Below are 9833 nucleotides of genomic sequence, written 5' to 3'. Positions count from 1 at the left end.
AAAAAAAAATCAATGGAAACAAATGGTTAAAATAACAGAAATCTGACCCCACAGTTCTAGACCATAGACATGATCAAGATGTTGACAGATTTGATTTTTTAATACTCTGTCCTCTGGTGCCTTCTTTCTGTGACCTCTCTGTGTGCCTACATTTCCAGTGTCTTTTTCTCCAAATGTCCTTCCGTATGGGCATCAGCTTCTCTAACCCTTCTAAAGGTCTTGCCTCTCAGTGCCACTTTCTGAGGTGCTGAAGAACTGAACTTCTGAAGGAGAGCACCATTCAGCCTCTGAATACACAAGTCTCTGGTTGACCCGAAGTACTTCAGGTCTCTGCCCTCTGGGAGACCCTGTGTTTTAACAGATGAAACGAAAAGGCAAGTTTGTGTCTTTTGAGAGAGACAGTAGCTTTTGAACCTAGTCCTTGAAGACAGAGGTTTGGGAAAGCTGCTGGGAGCTGCGGATGTGTATGTGTGGGGGGGGGGGAAGTCCGGTGAGTGGCGTTAACTAAATGTGTTTAAGCAAAGTGGTGTTTAGGCAAAGCAAAGGAGAGGCACTTAGCTCAGCTTTTCTGAGTAAATAGCTGGGACGGAATTCCCACTTTCTCTAGTATGATTGCTCAGGCCCATGTTTGGAAATAACCGTCAAAAGGGAAATTACATTTTTTTTGGCGGCTCTTTTCTCCTCATTTTGAAAATTTTCTCCCTGATGTGATAGGCCAACAGGACTTCTCCTTTATGAAATGAAAGTCACTAGGTTCCTTTTTTCTCTTATTGGAAGCATTTCAAATAAAAAGTCTAGCGACCAGACGGACCAAAAAACACAACCCACTTCCTAACTCAAGGGGGATTCTGTAGATAAGTTGGCTATTCAAGGGCAGAAGTTGGAGACATTTGCCCAAGTTCAAGGAGTTTACAAACTCAAACAAGAGTGGTGCAGCCTATTCCAGAGAGGAGTCAGAGACAGTAGTCCCGTCCTCAGTGCGAGCTCTGCTCAGCTTCCACAGTGGAAGAAGCCTCAGAAGCCAGGATGAGGGGGACTTCCCATAACTACCCCAAGCAGGGCTGGGGCTACTGGAGCAAAAGATGATGCTCCTCAGAGAAAAGAAGTAGGATTTAAAAAAATGTAAAAACTCTGGCCAGGAAAAGCAGTGAAACAATGCTAACACCACAATTTTGAAGTGGAACTGTCAAAAGAAACCACCAGGCAGATGAAGCAAATCCTATTAACCTTGAGCTGCATCTCTCATCCCTCATCCCCAATCCCCCACCCCTGCCATGGAAGCCAGCACAAGATGAGTTAAATATTAAATATTGCTATTCCTCATAAGAGTTCCCCATGGGAGACCTTCCTCCCTCAGGTTTAACTTCCTGTTAGTTCACCTTCTTTCACACGGTTGATTTGGTTGGCTGTGGTGAGTTTGGAAAAGAGCAAAGAAGGAAGAGCCCTAGATCTTGTTGGTGCCTCTGCAGTGACCTCTGGACATAAAGATTTGCACATTTTAGCTCTTATATTCCCTCATAGGAATCCCCTTCCCCCTACAGAGGAGTTGTATCTGGGATACCGCATCACACTGGAGCCTAGGGCTCTTCTGAGGCAATGAAGAAATCTGTGTAGCTCAAGGGGCAGAGAGCACCTTCGAATCTCTCCTAAGAAGCCTAACATAGTTTTCTACACTGGTCTCTGGAAGTCTTTTTTTTTTTATTCATAGCCAAATTCAATGGAGAGATGAAACTAACTTGTCCCCCCCCCCATGTTTATTACAGGTATGAGAATCTACTCTGTAGGAATTGGTACAAGACTATGTAAGAATTTCACAGCTAACACACTAAACTTTTATGGTGAACAAAACATTTCACTCTGAGTTTTAGACACTCCGACCTGCAAACAAGGCTAGGAATGAAGCCCCAAAGGTGGCTCACACTGAGGTTTGCCTATCTGCATCTCATTAAAACCAACACAACCACCCCGTCCCCATGGCCCCCAGCATCCACTGGCATTCAGCAGAACCTTGCTGAGCACATGGGTTCCTGCAGGGGACATGTGTGAATACAAGACACACCTGGCATGCCTCTGCAGCTCTCGTTGAGGACACGTCATCAGATGGGCTCATTCCAATAGGTGGAGTCGATCAGGAAGAGGAACAGAATCCTCTTCTGGTTTCTGGTATACATCATAATTCAGGCCATCAAGTCCTGCCCAGAAGGGAAGGGAGAGTCTCTCTCCTGTGTGGTCATGAGTCTGGTTTCTCTGTGGCCTATCTTGGAAGCCACACTTCTCTGTGTGACTTAGAGGGTAGAGTGTTTCCCTGGCTGTCTCAGGAGAGGGACAGCTTAGAAAAGTTTCATGGGAGAAGTAGAGACTCTAAATGAAGGAAAAAGGTGGCCACAGAACCAAGGAAGTGGCTACTTTCCTGGTGTTTCTCCTGTTTACTGATAGCCAGAAGAAGGAAGAGATGTTCCTTATCTAATGCTGGGCAGGGACACCCCTTGCTGTTATAGGAGCGGACAGCCAGTCTCTTCCTGAAGAGCAGCAAGTGAAGGAACCATAGTTACTGGGGACACTGGATTGAGTGGTATGGACTAAAAGTCCGAGTTAAATCTCCTTCACATTGCTCTCTGCACCCTTCCCTCCTTCTTCCTTCCTCCTCATCCTCTTGCCTCTCCTCTCCCTCCCTCTTCTTGCCTCTCCCCTTCCCCTTTCCCTCTCCTCTCTCTCTCTTCCTCTCTCCCTCCCCTCCCTCTCCACTCCCTGTCTCCTTTCCTCTCTTCCCCTACCTTTCTCTCTCTCCCCCCTACCTCTCACTCCTCCCTCCCCTCTCCCTCTCTCCTCCCTGACTCCTCCTCCCCACTCCCTGTCTCCCTCTCCACTTCCTCTCTTCCTCTCCACTCCTCTTCCCTCCCCTCTCCCCCTCCCTTCCTTTCCCCCTCCTCCTCTTCTTCATTCCCATCATTCTGATACTCAGGATGGAATGCAGGATGTCACACAGGATAGACAAATGCTCTATTACTGAGCCACACCCTTGGCTGTTGCAGGAGGAAGGCTTGTTTGTTCCAGTTGCCCAGAACCGAAATAATCACACAGAAACTGTATTATTTAAATCACTGCTTGGCCCATTAGCTCTTGCTTCTTATTGGATAACTCTTACATATTAATTTAACCCATTTCTATTACTCTGTGTATCACCACATAGCTGTGGCTTACCGGGTAAAGTTCTGGTGTCTATGTTCAGCAGGGATACATAGCTTCTCCCTGACTCCTCTTCCTTTCTCCCAGCATTCAGTTTAGTTTTCCCCACCTAGCTCTGTTCTGCTATAGCTCTGCTAAAGGCCCAAAGCATTTCCTTTATTAACCAATGATATTCACAGCATACAGAGGGAAATCCCACATCACTTGGCTTCTTTAAAAAACTGTCTTTGAACTTAGTCTGTAGCCCTAGCCTCCCGGGTAGCTGGGTTTTCCAGCTTGTGCCACTAGACCCATAGAGCTGTGGACTCAGATACTAACAAGCTGGACTCTTCTCTTAGTAGGAAGAAAATGATCGCTATCACTGGTAAGAATTTGTTTTCCTTCTGCAAGCTCCAGACCATGGTAGTCTTTTTTAAATTTGAACACTGGAGTGGTTGTATCGTAGGACACCTCTGAACTTTAGAATCAACCAAAAAGGGTTTTAACCACCTAGGAGCCAAGGAAACCCAAGCCAATCTCTTAGGAATATCTATTTTTTTTAAAGAACTTGGTGAATATCTTAAAAATACCTTCCATTGATATACCTGAAACTTGCAAGGGAGTTACAGCAGTGAGAGTCAGTGCTTAAGAGATCTACACTAGAGTCCTCAAAAGTAATGACTACAAAAGTAATAAGACCAAATACTTCATAGTTTTAAAAAATTCACACTCAGAAGTTATCAATAGGATTTCCTGTGCTCTTACCCCTTTCTAGCAATAAACAAAGTAAGCTATGCCGAAAACAATTTAGAGAAAATTCAACCAAAATAGAATTTTCAGAAAGTTATGGGCAAGTGAAAAAAAAAGCAGAATATTATTGAAAACAAAATACCTTTACAGGAATTTCACTTGTCATGCAAGTCTCATGTCAAAGAAGGATAAACAGCATTAAGCAAAAAGTCCCATCTTCGGCTGTTGCTAAGGAGCTCAGTGCCTAGTGATGGAAATGCCCACGACAGAGTTAACTCATGCTGACTCAATGTGAGATTTAAAGAAGAAACTAACAAACCGTAACAGCAAGAGCACAAGTGGGTGACAAGACAACCTGGCACCGAAGTTCTAGCCACGCAATATTATCTGGTCAGCAAGGACAGGTAAGGGCAGGTGACTCGGTCTTGCGAATGTATCTCTCTAGGGACGGTGTGAGCCTTCTTCATGTGGTAAAGGAAGTGTATTTGCTAAGATAACACTGTTCCTTACACCCGTGTGAACAGGCATATGGAGATCAGAGACCAGTTTTGTTGGTGGTGTTGCTTTGGTGTTGGCCACTTTGTGGGTTTATTTTTTTGAAGACCGGGTCTCTCACTGGTTTAGAAGTCACCAAGTAGGCCAAGTTGGCAGGCCGGTGAGATTCAGGGGTCTGCCTGTTGCCAAAAATGTGCTCTACCATATCCATATTTTTTGTATTGTTATTTTTATTTGTTTGGTTTAGTTTTTTTTTGGGGGGGGTGGGGGTGGGACAGGGTTTCTCTATGTACTCCCGGCTGTCTTGGAACTGGTCTTGAACTCAGCGATCCACCTGCCTCTGCATCCTGAGTGCTGGATTAAAGGTGTACACCACCACCACGGGGTTTTACGTCTCCCTTTTTAAATGTGGTCTCTGCAGATAGAATCTAGGTCCCCATGCTTTCACCGTAAGCACGAACGGTATGGTCCGATGGTCGGACTGAGCTATTCCCATCCCCAGTATTCCCGAAGACACCGAGGAATTGTTGATCTTTGGCTCTTCAAGGAATAGTGGAGATGAACTTGAACCATAGTGACATAATCTTCAGGTTCCACGTGGAAGAAAAAAGAAACACGAAGCTTTAGGTTTTTTGTTCTTTTGACCCAGTGGATATGGATGACCAGAGCCAAGGAAAGCACCGTTGGGAGGCTGTGTGCAGATCATTATCCCACACACATGCACTCAGGAAAGGACTCTGAAATCTCAGGAGGACTCTAGGATCATGACATGGAAATTAAGGGACACCCCATTTCATGTCTGTTCTTGATGGGGCCCTGAGATGAACTCTGTATCTCCTCAGAGACCAGGATGGGAGAAGCTTTCATTCCTGTACCCATCTTTCTAAGTGATAGAGTCACTCACTGGCTACATGGTCACAAGTATGCCTAAAGGGAAAGTTGTACCTTATTCATACACGAAACCCTTCTCAGGGATATCAAACTGTTATTGTCTGGGTTCCGGAACTCACAGTGAATTACATTCAGATTTACTATATCTCAATGTTGTAACCCCCATCTCCAACCATTTGCTGCAAAGGACAAGACTTCATTCTATCTTCTTTTCCTTCCACATCACATAGAACAAGGATGTCAAGTCTAGAGTCTTGCTTGACTGCTGGAGTGTTCAGTTTGGGTACAGCAATGGAATTCCAAGTTGAGCCAATAACCTTGTAAGGTGCCCTGTAGGTAGAGTTTTTCTGTCCCTGGGATCCACTCCCAAATAACCACTCAGAGACTTAATATTAATTACAAATGCTCAGCCAATAACTTAGGCTTATTATTAACTAGCTCTTACAACTTAAATTAACCCATTTCTATTAATCTATGTATTACCATGAAACCTGTGGCTTTAGCTGTCCTCCAGCATGTCTTGCTTCCTCTGTGACTTCTGATGACTCCTCTGACTCTGTCCTTCTTCCCAGCATTCTCTCTGCCCCCCAAATCCTGCCTAGCCATTGGAAATCAGCTTTTTATTAACAATGAGAGCAATACATATTTATGGTGTACAAAGACTGTTTCACAGCAATGCCTGACAAGTTCCAATTTAGGAGCTTGGCCCCTGCATCTCTTTTATTTCCTCAGTTCTGCCACATGACACATGGTCTATTCAGTTTTTAGACAGCAGGAAGTAGCAGCTTCGGCAAGCGTGAGGGCCCTGGTGACAGTGGCTTTGACTTTAACACGGCCACAGATGACCCATTTGTACCAGGCTCCCAGTTCCAGGTGGAGGAGGTCCCTGGCTGAGACTGGACATAGCTTCAATGACAGAGCATCTATTGTAGAGTTGAAAGAGAACAGCACCCACCCCTGACCCTATCCCAGTGAGAACTTGCGGCCAAGTGTTTTTATTACGAAAGCAACAATAATAAACAAGGGTTGTTATTTTCTCCGTTACTTTCCGTCTGAAAGCATCAAAAGTCAGTGAAAGGACACCTCCTTTTACTGAGGAACTCACTGGCTTTGTTGTGGCTCTAAACAAAAACCGTAATTTAACAGATCAAAAGAGGAGCATTAGTACCAGGCCGGCAGAGGCACTTAATAACAGGTAGTTTAGAGGCAAGAGGATTTATCAAGAGCTTTGAAGGAAGAATAAGGACTTGAGAGTACAAAGAAGGTTTGAAACATTCCTTAGTGACAGGACATACTTGAAAGTTTCCCTGTGAACCCCGCGACCACTACCAGTCGCCATAATAGGATCTCCACTCGAAAGCACAGGAGTCCTCCCGCCCAGCGGCAGGGTGCTTTTGGCTTTCCCCAAGCTCTTCTTTTCCATAAGGTGCCTTGTTTCAACTCAGCTTGAGAACTTTGACCTGAAAAAACAACTGTAGCTTTGACTAGGGGTGGAGACGCGGCGGCGAGCCAGAGAGGGGAATGGCCTCCATCATCCCTGGATTTAGGAGGGGAGGACCGCCTTATCTGTCTGACTAGATCGGGGCTGAGCAAGAGAAATGAAATAGGCAGGGAGTGCAAAACACGGGATCATAAATCCCATTGAGCCTCGGCATGTTTTCAAAACATCTCGGCATCCGGAGGCATTTGGCCACGGTACCAAGCAGCAAACACAGGCCTGGGAGGACTCTGGTGGGTTTGGGAGCTGTGGGGGCTGAGGGAGAAGGCAGGGTGGGGCGGACATTCTAACACTTCTCCTAAGGACTAACTAAAGAGATTCCATCGCAGCCTAGCAAAAGTCCACTTACGTTTTAGGGCAGGCTGACCTGTCAGTCCTAAGTCTATGTATTTATAACAGCAATTTTCTCCTGAAACAATAAACAAGAAATATGGCTGCATTCCATTCCCCCTTCTCACGCCGAGACCAGGGAAATTGGATTATTTAGGCTGCTGAGATTCAAGGCAGCTCATCACTTACGCGCAGATGAGGTCTCCACCTGTTTCCCCGAAGCCCGTGCCATTGTGGCAATTTAGTTCCATAAAGGGCACCCATACCGTGCTATCGCAGACGGTTACTTGAAAGGAAATAGAAAGCCAAGTCCCTCCTCCAAATTTTATCTTTGTGAGGGTTGGTTGGAGTACAGCAAGGGCCCAGAGACTGCTGGAAGGGCAGTGTTCTTTCGGGCACATGTCTATGGCTGACATGCCTGGTGCCGCACACCCTCCACAAATAACACAGCTCCCCACTTCCCCCGCCCCACCCCACACTCCTCCTCCTTGACTGCAGGTCCTGGATGCCATCTCTCTACCCAGGATGCTCAGAGAGGCCAGGGCTGGCATCTTGCACGTGGTCTGTCAAGAGCAAAAGGGCAGGCGCAGTGTTTTTACTCACAACTCCCGTGCCACTGAAAGCCCCCTCCTACGTTCTGAAAATTTAAATAATGTTTTCAATGTTCAGAATGTCCCCGCCCCCTTCAGTCACCTCGGACACCATCCCATTGTGCCTTTGGATGTCTTCACGGAGGGTTTTTACACACCTCCTACTGAAGGGGAACTGCAGCATGGGTATTTCAGATTTGCTGGTGATAGTGTGTGATTGGGAACACCTGTGCAGTTTATTTTGGGGAGCTCTGTAGACTACAAGGCAGGTGTGTGTTTTCCTCCTTTTCTACCAGCTCAGTAGCAAGCAGGGCAAAGGACACTTCTGCCCAGTAAGATGCCATGGTGTTTTGGGTCATTCAAAGAAAAATGAAAATCAAGGGATGACCAATGTTTCCTCTGCAGGGATATAGGCTCACTCCCTGCCCCAATCCTTTTATCTTTGCAAAAGCAGAATATGAACACATGAGCTGTGAAATACGATCATAAAATAATGGCAGGAGCTCCAGGAACCGCATGAAAAACCACGTCCTTGTTTTGCAGCCACCGTCTGTACATGTTCTTTAAAACCTGGAATCAAGGAGGAGGAGAGTGACGGACCAGGGTATGGGGGGTGGAGCACAGCCCGGTTCCGGAGAGGGCTCTGCATAGTATATGCAGTGGTACGGTGCTTGCCTTCCCTGGTGTCACAGACTCCTTGCCCCCACACAGATGGTTACGAAATCACGCAGCCTTGACTCAGGGTGCTGTACTGCAGCTTCAACTGCCCCACCCCCTCCCAGTTCACAATACCAGGATGACATTTCTCACATGCTCCTGGAAAGTACAACATTGCTCTTCTGGAAAGACACCCTTTTATAGCCATGGGCAGAGGACAGTGCAACCTGGACATCTCCTCTACACCCATGATGCTCAGAGAGGCCAATGTTGTTCCTCAGGCGATGGAGCCACTATTCACAGTGTGGCTAGTATTACTGGGTCATCAATCTGAGTGTTGGTCCTAACAGCACCTTGAAGAATGTCTGTTTCTTCTTGTCTTGAACCCAAATTCCTTCAAAAAACCTTCCTTTGAAGGGAGAGATGTCTCATGAGGGACTCCAGTGTCCCCATTGACTGGGAGAGGGGGAGTTCACCCTGTGGGATCACTCATATCCAAGGAAGAAGGGGATTGCCTCCTGCATGGGGCAGGTCACAAGAGAAAATTGAGTTATTGCCACATATTGAGAGCAAAAGATGCCCGCCTGGACCCCGGGGGAGTCTCTGGGCTGTCCCTCCTAACTTCCTATCTTATGAACGTGAAAGCAAAAACCATTGCGAGGAGAGAGGCAGGGCCATTGAGGAAGGAGTCGCTGCGTGGAGAAAACCAGAAAGCTGAGGACACACTGAGGGCAGAGGACACAGAACGCCCGTGGAGGAAGTTACTAGTGTCGACCACACAACAGCCTCATGGCTGGTCTCAGAAGGAAGACTATTGAGTACGTCTCACATGTTCACAGCATGTGTGGACACGAGCGCAAAGCCCGTCTGTAACACGTTTCTTCTTTTCTCTTCATTTCTTGGAACAAATACTGCCAGAGATGAATTTTGGGTTTAGTTGTAAGGTAGTATCATATTCAAACGAGACTGCCTAAATCTGAGGAATGGTGACTCCATAATGGTGGACTATGCCCTAGGAAATGACAACGGTAACTGTGGAACTGTTGGGATGTTGTATTTCCACAACCTGAGGAATGTTTTCTTCATCCTATAGCACTATGCAGTTTTGTTCAAAGTTCTCAAAATCACTCTGGTCACACTGCCTTGGCCATCCTCAGCTCCTACCATCTGGCATCTTCTGACTGCCAGGCTTTCAGCCAAGGGAGCTGCTTCCCATCTGCAGAGAATCCCTGCAAGGTTCTCATCCCAGCTGTTAAGAAGGGCAGTTTCTTCTTTTTGTCCTCCAAAGCCAGTGAGCTGGCTGCTTCCTGTGGTCACATCCATGATACCTCACTTGGTTCCTTTCTTCAACTGTAACTGCAGAGATCATGTTCTCACCATATATCAGCCCGTGTGATTTCTGCAGAGATCGTGTTCTCCCCGTGGATCAACTTGTGTGATCACTGTAGAGATTATGT

This window comes from Microtus ochrogaster, linkage group LG9, assembly GCF_000317375.1.
Source record: "Microtus ochrogaster isolate Prairie Vole_2 linkage group LG9, MicOch1.0, whole genome shotgun sequence".
NCBI lineage: Eukaryota > Metazoa > Chordata > Mammalia > Rodentia > Cricetidae > Microtus > Microtus ochrogaster.
Note: the sequence above shows the minus strand (reverse complement) of the source record.